Source organism: Sinocyclocheilus rhinocerous, unplaced genomic scaffold (genome assembly GCF_001515625.1).
Source record: "Sinocyclocheilus rhinocerous isolate Xijiao unplaced genomic scaffold, SAMN03320098_v1.1 scaffold4256, whole genome shotgun sequence".
Lineage (NCBI taxonomy): Eukaryota > Metazoa > Chordata > Actinopteri > Cypriniformes > Cyprinidae > Sinocyclocheilus > Sinocyclocheilus rhinocerous.
This window is the reverse complement of record NW_015657299.1, coordinates 101612-118102: the sequence shown is the minus strand read 5'-3', so window position 1 is coordinate 118102 and position 16491 is coordinate 101612. Positions and strand designations below refer to the sequence as shown.

The 16491-nt window shown below is 36.1% G+C and overlaps 1 pseudogene; it reads right to left on the bottom strand.

Moving 5' to 3' along the window:
- Window positions 1-13993, bottom strand: part of LOC107720967 (cytosolic phospholipase A2 gamma-like) — an 18382-nt pseudogene extending 4389 nt beyond the window's left edge.
- Window positions 13994-16491: the final 2498 nt, after the last annotated feature.

Here is a 16491-nt window from a genome sequence, read left to right as displayed (position 1 = left end):
TGAGCATAAAAAAGATCTGCAAAGTTACAAAGCTCAAAGTCCACTTCAAAAGGAGATATTTTATTTAACAGAAATCACAAGCTTTCCCAAGGCAGACGAACTTAGAGTAGTTACGATCATCCGGGTTTAAATCGCGCTCAAATTGATTTGATTTTGACGCAATATTTACACTGAAGCTCGCAGGCGGCTATGGTGGTAAGGGGCGTGACATTTCCCGACCAGGCGCCGAGTGGTGCCAATCACAACACACACTGGCCTTGCTAACCAATCACAGCACATTTCGTATTTCAGAAGGCGGGCCTTCATTTGATTCAGGAACTATTCGAGCTGTTCATGCCAGACTGGGGAGAGAGGTGTTGTAATAATGTAAAATATGTGAAAAATAATGTGTTTTTTGAACAACCTAGTATGAGAGCCTGTTCTAGTACACCCCCAAAACAAAATCAAGACTTTGTAGAAGAGCATAAGAGGACCCCTTTAATGTAGCTATGTAGGCCTTTTGAATGTAAGGAAGTAATGAAATATTGGTCAAATTAAAAAATTTTGTTATAAGCTAGCAGTTTTGTGAATTTGTATTTGTACTAAATAAATGTGTTTATAGACTAAATACCATAAAGCCCTTCTAGATACCACAGAAACCATATATCTGGCAACACTCATTAAACCTATACATATAGTATATGAGGAGGATTTGCTCTGTTTTGTCCATTTTGTGATCACAAATTATGCAAAAATCTCCCCTTCCTTTGTGGCTTCATGCCACATGGCAAAACCAGTTTGGTTAGTCTTTAGTTAGTCTTTGGTCAAAATGTTATTCGGTCATACACACTAGCTGCTGTGCTTTGGCATAACTGGAACACTGAATTGACTAATAAACATCCAGGACAAGTAATTTTTTATTATATTTAGAATTTGTGCTGTTAAATGACCAGGACAAAACCTTACTTTCAGAGAACAGTTTATTAATTCATTGGAACAGAAGCAAAGTAATACAGTGTCTTTTTAATCGCAATCATGGTTATAATCCAGTCTGCTATTGCTGGGTTGATCATTAGTGATAAACAATTAGTAATGGTATTTATTGCTTAAGTAAGCAATTAGGATCAGACAGAAACATTTTAAAACTATTAAATCACATTTTGCAGAAAAAGTAATGCTGATTTATGTTAAGTGATGATTAAGATGAAAGAAATTAAACACGGTATGTGCCTTATTATATTGAGAGAATTATACAAGCATATAATACCATGAAAGGATCGCCTTCACTGAAATCCAGGGAAATGATGAAATCAATGTCTCGTTCGTCTCTCAGCATTGAGAAGTAGGGTGAGTTCAGCAACAGTCCGGCGTCTATATAGTCTCTCATTTCACTTTTCTGAAGAGTGGGAGGCACTGCTTCATCTGACAATATTGGAGTGAGAGATCACAGCATTATATGTATGTTTATTATTTAAACTCATTTGAGAGTTAACAAATATGTCTGCTCTTACCTTTCATGTTATGGTGAAAGTTATATTTCCTGCCCTAAATCCACTGAGCAATGCATCTACAAATGCTGAAGCAAACATCTGTAATACAAACACACTCTTCAGAATAAAGCTTCTTCAGTGTTCAATCGTGTTATTTTCCCTTCTCTGTTTTGCTCCTCCCTTTGTTTTCATGTCAGCAGGTGATTAGGACTTAACACCTGGTCTTATTTATTACAGGAATGGGCACAAGTGGCACATATTTCTGATCAGAACAGCGCAACAAGTGAGCCTTCTCTTTTTTTCTACCTTGCTGCAGTGATGGTGGGTTTGATCGCGGGATTGATGAGTTTGGTTGTCTATTTCCCAATTCTTTTTGTTTATCCCTTAAAAACTTTAAATAAATATTTTAGCAAGTTATTTATGTTGTGGCCTGTTTTTATTGCAGCCATGAGCCAGAGTCTAACAAGTGGTTATTGTAACTTTAAAAAGTCTGGCTGTGATTTTTAAAATGGGAATCTTACAAAGCATGAGAATACTCCACAGATCATTTTATATTCCATGCTGCCTGGAAACAAAATCACACTGTTTTTGTCTGTCTCTTTAAATGCAAATGAGCAGATGCTCCACACCCCCTTTCCAAAAGAAATCGCCTATGTATCAGTATATTATCTGTGTATTAAATTCTTATATTTCACTAAAAAAGTTTGATGGTTCTTAGACCAGAGGTTTCTAAACTTTTACAGACTATGAAAATACCACTTAAAGATGTATGTGGCACGAGGCATTAAAACACTTTTTGGTTTAAAATGGATATTCGGTTATGGCTGTTTAAAAGATGAAAATGATTCGTTGGGTAAGGTGGTTGACATATTAATCTAGCTAGAAAATCAGAAGTGAAGTACATCGTATTTATTATATTAGAGAGACTTCAACCTACCGAATGGCCAGAAACTGAACCAACCACTCAAATAGTTGCACACATCCATGGTGTACTGTTCCATATACCGTTTTGCTGCTTCTTTATCAGCGAGATTCAGTTTTCCCACTGAAAAAATCAGCTGACCTTTGCCTTCAGCGAGCTCTGTAAAAAAAAAAAAACAGTTGAATATCATTGAAATCTTCTTATCTGACAACATAAAATTCTAGTTTCTATAAGCATAATTTGCAGCTAATTAATATTTTTGTTGGCCAAAAGATTGGTTTGATATTTTTGCAAGCTTCCATATCCATTTTCACTGTTGCATAATTAGTTTATTTTTCATAATATTTTTACTTTTTCAATTTTGCCGAAAATACATTTAATAGACTATATACTAAATTTAAAACACAGATATGATTAAAAATATGTCTTTTGAATAGTATTTCACATTTAAAAAACTTAAATCAGTGTCAATAAACAGCAGGTTCCTGTTGTGACAACTTATAATGTGGTAACTATGGAGAGCAGATGGCATATTTAAGTTGTGAGGGACATACAGTCCGTTTAATATACTGTTGTAGACCTTTTTGTCAATCATTCAACTGATAAAACAAAAGGACAAAATTCTGATCTGATATGAACATTCAATCCACTGAACAGTTTGTATGTCTGTTCAATGCAGCATAATTTTATTTTGGATCAATATAAATATATTTTTTGGGATTAGTAATGGTGGATCATGGTGGAATGGTGGTGTTCAATAGTGTTATTTTCCCTTCTCTGTTTTGCTCCTCCCTTTGTTTTCATGTCAGCAGGTGATTAGGACTTAACACCTGGTCTTATTTATTACAGGAATGGGCACAAGTGGCACATATTTCTGATCAGAACAGCGCAACAAGTGAGCCTTCTCTTTTTTTCTACCTTGCTGCAGTGATGGTGGGTTTGGGTTTGATCGGAGTTTGGCTGTCTATTTCCCAATTCTTTTTGTTTATCCCTTAAAAACTTTAAATAAATAAATAAATAAATAAATATTTTAGCAAGTTATTTATGTTGTGGCCTGTTTTTATTGCAGCCATGAGCCAGACTCTAACAAGTGGTTATTGTAACTTTAAACAGTCTGGCTGTGATTTTTAAAACGGGAATCTTACAAAGCATGAGAATACTCCACAGGTCATTTTTTATTCCATGATGTTTTTGTCTATCTCTTTAAATGCAAATGAGCAGCTGCTCCACACCCCCTTTCCAAAAGAAATCGCCTATGTATCAGTATATTATCTGTGTATTAAATTCTTATATTTCACTAAAAATGTTTGATGGTTCTTATACATCTTTAAGTGGTATTTTCATAGTCTGTAAAAGTTTAGAAACCTCTGGTCTGTGGCACGAGGCATTAAAACACTTTTTGGTTTAAAATGGATATTCGGTTATGGCTGTTTAAAAGATGAAAATGATTCGTTGGGTAAGGTGGTTGACATATTAATCTAGCTAGAAAATCAGAAGTGAAGTACATCGTATTTATTATATTAGAGAGACTTCAACCTACCGAATGGCCAGAAACTGAACCAACCACTCAAATAGTTGCACACATCCATGGTGTACTGTTCCATATACCGTTTTGCTGCTTCTTTATCAGCGAGATTCAGTTTTCCCACTGAAAAAATCAGCTGACCTTTGCCTTCAGCGAGCTCTGTAAAAAAAAAAAAACAGTTGAATATCATTGAAATCTTCTTATCTGACAACATAAAATTCTAGTTTCTATAAGCATAATTTGCAGCTAATTCATATTTTTGTTGGCCAAAAGATTGGTTTGATATTTTTGCATGCTTCCATATCCATTTTCACTGTTGCATAATTAGTTTATTTTTCATAATATTTTAGCTGTTTCAATTTAGCCGAAAGTACATTTAATAGACTATATACTAAATTTAAAACACAGATATGATTAAAAATATGTCTTTTGAATAGTATTTCAGATTTAAAAAACTTAAATCAGTGTCAATAAACAGCAGGTTCCTGTTGTGACAACTTATAATGTGGTAACTATGGAGAGCAGATGGCATATTTAAGTTGTGAGGGACATACAGTCCGTTTAATATACTGTTGTAGACCTTTTTGTCAATCATTCAACTGATAAAACAAAAGGACAAAACATTCTGATCTGATATGACCATTCAATCCACTGAACAGTTTGTATGTCTGTTCAATGCAGCATAATTTTATTTTGGATCAATATAAATATATTTTTTGGGATTAGTAATGGTGGATCATGGTGGAATGGTGGTGTTCAATAACCATTTTTTTTTCAGTCTTAAATGTGTTTGTTGTTTTGTTGTGTATAGTTATGATAGCTAGGCCCAAATACTCTTTGTTTATGAGTTCAAGCACATAGGAAAAGCTTACCTTTCAGTGTTTTTCTGATGGATTTATCATAAGCAGAAGGATCAATGACATTCAAAACAGAGAGATTCATGTCCACAAGATCCATGAGCACCTGGGAACACTTTTCTGCAGGTGGGTCGTTTGGGTCTTTTGAAGAAAACACAATGAACAAACATGAACACACTGCAAAATGTTTTAACAAATATTTTACATGTAACCCATCAAAAAATAAAGGCAATAAGAAATGCTTTACCTTTCCTCATTTCCTCAAGTATTGTTTTAACTTGAGGAAGTAAATAATCAAAAAAATCTGAAGAGAAACAAAATAAGCACATTACAAAGTTCAAACAACAAAGAACTGACTGTTAGTTTTAGTCAGAACTGAATCTTCAGAACAAATGGAACTGCACCTTTTATTTTTTGCCAGATGAATTTAAGGATCTCCTCTCCATCAGCTAAAGCGCTGCCACACAGAGCTGCAGAAAACATTATACAGACAACAGGAAGTTTAAAACAAATATAACAAATACATTTAATCTAAAAAAATTGTAATATGACTGTAACGGGGCTGACAAGACGTGAGACGTGTGGATCCATCTGCAGGCTTTATTAAAGAGACGTAGTACACAGGCAGGGTCAAAACCAATGGCAAACAGGTATAAGGCAGGCAAAACACAAGAATAGTCCTAGGGCTAGCGTAGGTCACCGATCAGCAGACAGAATCACAGGGGCGAGACGAGAGGGAGAAATCCAGGAAAACAGGCAAAGATCAGAAACCGCAAGAACAGGCAAGGCAAAACAAGGAAAACACGGCGACTCGGAAAGGGGTGCAGGCTGAACAATACTCAGCAGAGAATGGCAGTTTGAGTGGGTGTTATATAGTGAGTGAGGTGATGATAAACAGCTGAGTGCAATGAGTGCAATCAGTGCAGTGAGTGCAGTGTGCAAACCGTGCAATGAATGGTGGGATATGTAGTCCGGGGTGCTATGCAACAGTTTGTGTTGTGCGAGAGTCAATGTAAAGGAAAGGGTGACCGCTAGTGGTGAATAAACGGAAGTCCATGGACCGAATTCGTGACAATGACAGTTTACAGTGATCAAATATAGGGCAGACACCTAGCAGGCCATAAGACATTGAGTGACCAAAATTCAACTTCAGGACAATGTCTAATGTCAACATCATTTTGACATTGAATATGAAGACAGCTGACATTGATGTTTTGTTGGTTTTAAGTTGTAGTATAAAGTAACCAAAACCCAACGTCTGCTAAACCTCATAAGATTAATGTCCGCTAATGTCAAATTATAACAACATTAGATGTTGATGTTTTGTTGGCTTTTAAATACCCCAAAATTCTGCCATCATTTGCTCACCCTCAAGTTATTCCAATCCTGTACGAGTTTCTTTCTTCTGCTGAACATAAAAAATATATTTTGAAGTATGTGGTTCAATGATATGAGTAAATGATGACAGAATATTTATTTGGGTGAACTATGTCTTTAAATCGTGGTTTTAAGTAACCAAAACCCAACATCTGCAAACATCATAAGATTAACGGATGGCCAGGACAAAAATAGATGTGCATTTAGACTTGAGCACCCTCACAGATTTCAGAAGCACCCTGAGTTAGGAAGGCAAGCCGCTAATCTGCTCAGACGACGCGGTAGCTTTGCAGCTTCAAATAAACACCTTTCTGAAGCCTGGCGCCACACTGCTACAAGTATCAAATAATATTTTTTATTTTGAAGTGAAAAGTTGACGTAGGATCCCTAGTTTAGGAGGACTCTTGTAAAAGCATCCTCAGTCACAGAATTCGGTTATATAATTCTTCTGCCATTATTTAGCTAAATTGTGAAAATAAATACATTTACATAAACTCTAAAAAATGGTGCTAAATAGCACTAAAAGTGGTTTGCTGGCTCGTTATCATAGGGGAACTAATTTAAGCTATCTTTTAACGGTGCTATACAGCACCTTTGTCAAATGGTGTTATGTAGAACCATAAGAGGAACCCCAGATGAGAAGCACATTATCTTCAGGAAATACACTGTATTTTAAAGCTGCAGTCCGTAACTTTTTGGGTTAAAATGATCCAAAATCTATTTTTGAGCAAGTACATAACCAGCCAGTGTTCAAAACTATACTTTAGCCCGATTTACAACAGTAAGCTTGTAATAATGTGTTCTAATTTAAATGGTACTGGTAGGTTTACGCGGGAAATACGAGCATGCCGCCGTTCGTCTTTGCGTCATTACGTCACGTCTGTATAGGCTATAACGCTTGTGAGGATGCTGCAGGTGGAGGATCATTTATAGCCTTTTCTCACAGCAGCTGGAATAATTTAACTTTTCATTTTGATGGCGGATTGTAAACGACAATCATCAGTGACAAATGGAGATTCACCTGTAGTCAAAAAGCAAAAGACTTCGATTGCGGAGTGGCTACAGAAAAAAATATTCCAGTTTTAAATGTGTATCTGATTACAGATACGTGGGATTACACAAGATTTGTATTTCAAAGAGAAACTGTTCTAAGGAACATTAATTTGCTTTTGGGTTAAAAGAACAATTTCTTTATATGAAATTCGAATGGTATGACAATTAGAGATTAGACTGAACAGAAATTTAAATCTACAGGTAACGCAAATCAGTGTTAATTTTGACAGGCATTTTTGATTTAGTCTTAGTCTTTATCTTGAGACAAAAATGCTTAATAGTCTTAGTCACATTTTAGTCATTTGAGTCTTTCATAGTTTTAGTCTAATTTTAGTCTACGAAAAGTCATTGCATTTTTGTCAACTTTTAGTCATTACCTTTAGTCAAACTGCAGTTACCAACATTTATTTTGGTAGCTATTTTATATGTAGTCTTCAAACAAAAATAGTCATTAATTCTTCTCTCTTTTGACCAAATCAATTAAGCTTCCTTGTTAGTGTGTCCGCCTCCCATGCCGGAGACCCGGGTTCAAGACCCACTCGGAACAAGAACAAGGTGTGGCGGTGAGGACCTGGGAGAGAGGGGTTACATTGGTGCCGTGACCCGGATGGGAGTGAGGCTTAGGGGGGTGAGTGTAACGGAGGCCAGCGAGTAGGTGCTGTGCAGGTAAACCTCACTCCCCTGATCTCTAGAGGCGCACTGATGCTAGAGGCTGCAGTCTTTAGCCTCCTTGTTAGTGCGTCCGCCTCCCATGCTGGAGACCCACTCGGAACAAGAACTAGGTGTGGCGGTGAGGACCCGGGAGAGAGGGGTTACACGAATACACACTTAATACACGTAGTCACGGAAATTGAATGCTGATGTTGTTAATATTAACAGTTTGAGAACAAAGTATAAGAATAATAATTTGCACGGTTTTATGTGATATGAGCTAAGCGATCATTAGATTTAATAATCACCATTGGTAGCGCGATTTATTATAATGCTTTTTTTCTCAGTTGGTCAGAACAAAAGTGGCAGACGTGTTACTTGTTCAGATGACATTTTCCGTTGAAAATTATTATTTTGGACATTAAGACATAGAATCTGTGAATCTGACGTACAGTAAATATCCACACCAGTGTGGTGACTGACAGCAAAGCCCCTTTAAGACATTATATATTCAGTAGTCTTTGCTGACAGCCACACAGCCTCAAAACATTAGATTCATCCGCACCGAGGAGCCGTGCCGATGCACAACCCACGTAAAGATGATACTTAACAGGGGCTTAACAGGTTCTTTGTATGGCAGTGTTTTGTTTTTTTTAAGTTATTAAAATTTTTATTTTTATGCAAAAATCAGATGACCGCTGGAATAGTGTTAATTCCGTGTACCCCAGGTGGCTTCTTGCCCTAGGTAGGGTTTTAGTTTTCCCCAGTAGTGGGCCAATATGGTCACATTATTTTGAGATTTTCAATTTTGTGCAGTTTAGCAAATGTTTTTATTTATTTCCCCTAATAATATATTGGGAATGCTAAACTCTCTAAATACTCAAATTGTTGATCCCTAAACATTTCTAGTCATAATGTCATTGTTTGCATTTCAGTTCTGACTTGAAAATCAGCAACTACAGACCTGATCACCAGATCAGTACATCACTGATCTGTTCGTTTATTACCTTGCAGGTACAGCATGTCTGTTTCAGGCTGAGTTTTTTTCTTTGAGCCTTTGTCAAACTGGCTGCCGAAGCTGGATGTTTTCACGAACGCTCCAGTGAGAGAATAACCTGCTTCATGTGGACTGATCTCAAACCAGGGGTCTGCAGACAGAAAACACCTCCATATAACAGCTGACACAAACAGTAACTCTCTGACTTTCTTTCATAGAAATATACACCAACACAGACCTTTCTCGTCCTTGAGCTGTTTGCATTGCTTGTCGATCACTGTGTAGATGGGAAATGGGTCTTTACTGTGCTGGTCCCACTGCTCTGAGAGTGTGTGTTCGTCAATCTGAAGAGAAAATATTTTTTGTAGGTTATAGTACACTGTAAAAAATGACCGTGAATTTGATGGTAAAAGACTGTAAAAAAAATACGGTAAAAGTGTTAATGTTTTGTACATTTCTTTATTGTTTTTGATGTCCTTAGTGATGTTGTGTGTAAACGTTTTCACGGTGTTCCATATTAATGAATAAAATGTATGGACATCAGTAGGCTACTTTGGAAGCGTGGACTGTTTAATGATCAGCGAGTAGTTACACCCTTGATCACTTAGAATCCGCTATGGAGTTGGTTTATTATTTACATTTTTTCCCTTTTGAATTTGTTTGATGCAACATTCTATATGTATATAGGTATGCTTGGGCTATTTTAGAGGTTTTTATTAAAAATTAAACACGATATGCAATGACGTCATAATCATGTTGCATTGTGGTCACTGATCTGGATTGCTCATGACGTCATAAAAGTGAAGCCTCAGCGCACCATATTGGTATTCCCTAGTATTCCCATACACTCTATTGAATTAATAGGAAATCGTATGATTTTAATGAGAAAACATCACCTAACGAGTCAGCGTTTTTATATCTGAAGTATTCCTGTACATTCTTACAACACAAACCTCCTGAGCATGTAAATGGTTATTTGTTTAATGTCGGGAATTTCCCCTGCGTAAAAGTTAAGTGTCCTATGTAATTAGGTTTTTTTTTTTCGTACAGTAGGGTAACTGCAAATGTTTTTCTAACAATGATTTCGTTAACAGCATTAATTTTTTAACAGTTAATGATTTACACGTCGGCTAAATTAATAAATAATTAAACACACATTACTCCTGGAAACTGTAATGCTAAAATGGCATAGAATTTGCACCATCTTGAGGAGTCTGAAATAGATATTGTTCCTTTAGGACATAAAATAATTCACACATCATAACTTATTCTGAGAAATAGCACTGAATGCATATGCTATGGACTTAAAGACATGAAGCTTTATTTCCACGATGATGTGTGGTAAGCTTTGAATTTCAATACAATATAGAACAAAAGAGAATGTGGAGCTATGTCATGCCGCGTTGCAAGCTGGGGCGCCGCCGCCGTTATAAAAAAAAACAAGTGGGCTCCCCCAAAATCCACGGTATAGTTCGAACACTGGTAATATGTATTGTATATCAGAATCAATTTCAGATAATAAAACCAGATATATATTCATGTTTAATATTTCCTGCATAATTACATACATAAAGAAATATATTCTGTGTTGGATCAGTCACCTGTGTCGGCTGTGCCCTTCTGAACACTAAAATGACAAATGGGACACCCTATGGTCTCATGGACTTAACGGACACGTGCACGCGGCGGCCATTGTAAGTCCGTAAGACCACAAGTGCACATGAAGTGTTCCATTTGGGACAGGGCCAATATAGCGCTCATCCTGCCCGAAAGGGGAAGTGCTTAGGGAAGTTCGTGAGTGCGTGTCTACAACAGTGGAGTGGAACGCAACCTAATTCGTCTGTTCACTTTTCAGAGCACCATCAGTCAAATCCATTCCACTGAGGAATGCCCTAATAAATTAAACTCCATTCTGTGTTTTAGCTACAGCTCTGACTTCCACGCTGCTGCTTCCTCAAATCCATTCTGCTTGGCTCATTCAGAGTCCAAATAAATTAAACTCCATTCCGTGTTTTCAGTACTCGCGCCTGCTGCACTCCTGAGACCAGAGTTGTCAAGTCCGCGTATTATACGTGACTTTGGGCTTCTTTTTTTGTAAAGTTGCGTGAAAAAATCCCAGGTCGGGCTTATTTAAAAAAATATGGTTGCTTGTTAGGGAAATCTGACAAGCAACTTTGTTTCTTTATTTATGTTCGCCGTATTCTCCAATGCATTGAATGACACTCTGTCTGCTCACAGTTAATAGCCAACCAGTGCAATAATATAAGTGCTGCAGCAGAATTTGCCAAATGTTCCGCCCCCTCCTCCCCCTCATTGGAGAAAATCACGTTCAAAAAGAAGTCGTGTGACGCTGTAATCCAAGCGATGACAGAAGTAGACGTAGAGGAGAGGGATGACTTTCTTTTAGCCTAATTTTTATTTTTACAATGTTTTTGTAATGCCATAAAGGGCATATATTTATGTCTATCTGAGTTAGTTTGGGCTCAAAACATAAAAGCTGCAAAGAGTTTAATTGGCAAAAAACCCGAATGTCTAATGAATGTCAAACGTCAAACTAACTTTACCGCCGTGTGGGACTGTGTGCTCACATACTGTCACTAAACAAGCTGCTATTTAACTGATTGTTCATCATTTGTCCGCCTATTGCTTTTAAAGGCATCATGTATTCTTTGTTGCAGCACTGAATTACAGTTACACATGCATTATGTTGTTATAACTCAGTTATCTGACGTTTTTGCTAGGCTAACTAGCTAGCCACAGTATTTTTTTCCCTTTCTTTTTCAAAACAACGAACTAGACTTTTGACCAAAATACAGGAAATGGCATAGCTCCAGTAAATTTTTTCAGGGGGTGGACCCACCCACATTTTTTATTTCTTCCGACGCCCATATCTGAACAATGTTACAGCATTAAAACAGTCTATTAAAACATTCAACATGAAGCACGTAAATCATGGAGGGTTGTGTTAGGAATATTTACAGACCTCTTTGACGTATGTTGTGACGAGGATCGCTGCCCAGACATCAGTCAAGCTGAAGATGTCTTTCTCATAGTAATATTTCTTCAGTTTGGCAAATGCATCTCCCCAGCTGACTGCAGGACCGCTGATTCTCTCGATGATTTTGTTCTTCACGGTCTCTAGTTTGGTGGACCAGTCTGGTTCTTGGTATAAGGAGGCCATGCACCTTCAGAATAGAACAGTGTTGTGGCTAACACATAACAAGTAGTGCAAGTTACGTAATCAGATTACTTTTTTCAATTAACTAATATATATATAATCAATGAATCATGACAACGTTTTTACATTACATTAAAATAAGTTAAACAATTTTCATTTATAAGGTATGCAAGATTCAACTCATTTTTAAAGTCAGTTTAATGTAATTTAAGTTGAAATTACTTATACAGCTAAATTGATTGTACTTGAAACATTTTAAAGCAGCAACTTATATTTTTACAGTAAAATAACACATTATTTTTTTAATTTACAAGAAAATATCTGAGTTACTTTTTCAAATAAGTAACACCAGCAGTAGTTCTAGAGTCTAGACTAAATGTGAACATGCCTTTACTCATCTCACTTGCACAAAAACAGATGCAGTATTCTTCAAAATTAATAAAAACAGTGAAGAGCAAGCTCAGAATATGATGCAAACCTGCAATAATTAAAAGTTGAATAGCCTTTCTGTATTTAATCCCATTTTATTAACCAGTGTCTATTCTGCTGACCTTCACTGATCTAATTCAACCATACTAATATGCAAAAATTACTTTAGATAAACACACCATTATTTTTAATTGCAGAAGAGTGTTGAACATTCTTCTCCTGCATCCTATTTGTCATGTAATCCAGAATGGCAGCACAGCTGAAAGGTTTGTTTGAGCTGCCTCCTCTACTGTACAGACGTGAATTTACATTTTCTACAGCCAGAGGTTTATTTATTTCACTTTTAGCTTTACATTTGCAAAAAAAAAAAAAAAAAAGAACTGTTTATGTCAAAAACAAACAGATATGTTCAGCCCAGATGAGAAAATGTAATGGAAAAGTAATGAAACACATTACTTTCCATAAAAAGTAACTAAGTAATGCAATTGGTTACTTTTGTAGGGAGTAACGCAATATTGTAATACGCTACTTTTAAATAGCTTTCCCCAACACTGAAGAACATACTGCTGTCGTTTTTTACATTTATATATATCTCTCTGTGTGTGTGTGTGTGTGTGTGTTCTGGTATATATGGTTTATGAGGACACAAATGTGTATAATGACATGGGTACTACAACGTAAACATGGTTTATGAGGACACTTCCTGTGTCCCCATAAACCAAAAGGCTTAAAAAACATACTAAATGGTGTTTTTTTTTTTCAAATCTAAAAATGCACAAAGTTTTCTGTGAGAGGTAGGCTTAGGTGTAGGGTTGGTGTAGGGCGATAGAAAATACAGTTTGTACAGTATAAAAACCATTACGCCTATGGACAGTCCCCGTAAACCACATATGCAAGAATGTGTGTGTGTTTTCTTAGGGTTCGTACCAGGTGGATCCAGAGACTCCGCTCAGATAAAGGATGCAGTCCAGAAGACCCGCTTTATCAAGCTGAACCAGGGATCCCAGCAAACCCACCATGGCTCTTTGTCCTCCTCCAGAACCCAGTAATGCAATGTTTGGCACTTCATCCTGAAATGCACACAGTTTGAGTCTACATTCATCAGCTATAATAATGTGTAGGTTATTTCAAGAAGGAATAGCCAGGCAGATGTACAGTACAGTATAGGACGCTTAACCTGACTGCAGTGTGTATCAAGGTTCTCCAGAATTGGAAAAACAGATTGTCTCCTGGTGACTATAAAGTCCTCCTCATCCTTATTCAGAGAGTGTTTGATTCTCACCTCACCACTGCAGCCGAAACACAGACAGACTGACCAGTGCTGAACATCACTTACTGCTATTTAACATATCTGGATATTCTAAATTTCAATACAATTAAGTCTAAAGCCATTAATCATCAGAAATATCAAATTTATTAGATGCTAGTTGTGTAAGTAATACAACACAGTACTTATATAATGAAGTGCACAGCTTCCATCATTCTAGGAATCCGAGCAGGATTACATACCTTTCCTGAAGTTTGGATGCACTCATCTGTAAAACAAGAGTTGACATTTTGAAATCTATTAGGACAAAATCTTCTGTAAATCATCAGGGGCCCCGAATACCTCAGAAATTAATGTGTACCTAAGAATGCTAATATGGTAAGATGTTTTCCCCATCCATCCATCCAGCCATACATGTCGACATTATACATGTCAAGTACAAGTAAATACAAAACTAGTCCAAACATAGACTAATGGACAAAAGTAAATAAAATAAAAGATTTGTGTGAAGTTTAGCTAAATATAAGTGTTTCCGCTAATACATTAATTGCTATGAACTAAATATTTAGTTTATTTTAGTTAATTAAAGATACTTTGAAATATAATATTAAATGGCCATATTAGGGCTGTTCAGCCATGAAGTCACCTCCTTGTCACATCCTTGCAGAAGTTGTACTCTTTAATAGAGTCAAATAAATAAAAAAAATCTTTGATGGCTTTATGTACTGATTATTGGTTCATTTTTGCAGCAGTGCATTTCTTGCCAATTATACATACAATATTTAACTAACATTGTACAGATGTTAATGTATGGAAATGTGAAAACTTTAAAATAAAAATTGCCTGCATAATTTTTTCACTTTCACACTGATTGTGTATTTATGCCCTTTTGGTAGTGTGCAGGTCATTGTCATGTTATTTAATTTAGTAATAATTCTAATTACTGAAAAAGACTGGATTCACATTCCAGTTATAATAAGATTAAGCATTTTAATTGCCCCTATTGCTGAAAATACATTAAATAAACCTTTAAATGATATACTCACTGTTGTTAGTCTTGTAAAATCCTCAGACTTCAATAACAACTCAGCAGCTGTTGTCTCTTGGATCGGGCAGAAGATGCTCTTTTATAGGGCTCTGAAACTAAACTGCAAGTCTAGACACGTATAAAATCACACACGTCTACAATGAAACTACAAGGATTTTCTTCCATGTAACTTACTTGATCATGCAAATTCATTGATATCAAGAGATCAGAATTGTGTTGGGTGTGTACTTTAACTTTGACATAGCCAACATGGTGTGCTTAATCAGTGAATATTATGAAAGTTTAGAATGAAATTATTCTATTTGTGTATTTCCATTTGTGTGGCAGACAACAGTTGTTCTGATAAAATATGATTGTCACAGTCTCTCTGTTTTGGTTGTAGGGCTATTTATTTATATATCCCACTCTAATTATTATTATTAATTATTATTAATTATTTCCACTTTGTCTTTTTGTTAAAGGAAGGTCAGATTAAAACTGTATTGGAAACTTGTTACTTTCATGCCTTCATTTATTTCGGCTGTTTTAAATCTTGCCCCAGATTTTCATGAAAATCCATCATAAGATATGACATTTTTAAAACTGAACAAGGAGTGAAATTTTTTAAATATGATTTTTCAATTTCACAAAATTTGTCTCTCAGTTCTGACATAATTATCCAAAAGTTTGCAGTTTAATATTCTTCCTTCGCATTTCTCAAGAAGGGCAGTGCTTATCACTTAAGCAATTTAGTGGCACCAGTTCAAGCTTCAACTAAATTTAGGCGCAGTGGCATTTAGTCGTGCAACAAACATTCATCGTGACTTTTACAAATCTTAGAAACATGTATAAGCAAACAGAGTCATTTCTGACAGTCAAACCGCCTGATAATATATTAATTTTTTCGGGCATACTTTATTTTAAAGTCCAGTTCTCACTATTAACTAACTATTAACTATGACTTTTGCCTAAACAAGTTCCTAATTTGCTGCTTATTAATAGTTAGTAAGGTAGTTGTTAAGTTTAGGCTTGTGGTAGGATTAAGGAAGCTAAAATATGGTAATGCAGAGTAAGGCATTAATAGGCATGCCCCCAAATATCTACATCAATGTGTGGGAAGATTTGCATAACGCCGCCCAATATGCTTGAAACAACAACAAATATCTGTCAACGGGGTATGAAAACTTGTTTTAATGAACTTTATTTACTTTGTTTGGCAGATACTTGGCAGATATGTGTTCTTGTTTTAATCATAATTAAAATTCCACAGGAAACAAGACATGTCTTTTTGCTTCTCAAGTAAACATGTCTTGATCTTTAAGAATCTTTAGACATTCGCACTGGAAAACAAGACAGAAATACTAAGAAAAAACGGTATCACTTTAGAATAGGGAACACTTATTCACTATTAACTGCGACTTTTCCCTCAATAAGTTCCTAATTTGCTGCTTATTAATAGTTAGTAAGGTAGTTGTTAAGTTTAGGCTTGTGGTAGGATTAAGGAAGCTAAAATATGGTAATGCAGAGTAAGGCATTAATAGGCATGCCCCCAAATATCTACATCAATGTGTGGGAAGATTTGCATAACGCCGCCCAAATGTTCACGCAAAGAAAGAAGGCATAACTTTTATTCTCGCTGTAGTATTGTTGTTGCCTCCGCCGCCATGTCGTGAAGACGCTGTGTGATTCGTTTTGAAAGCGAAACTACTTTGTTTGGTCTTCCAAAAGAAGACACGACC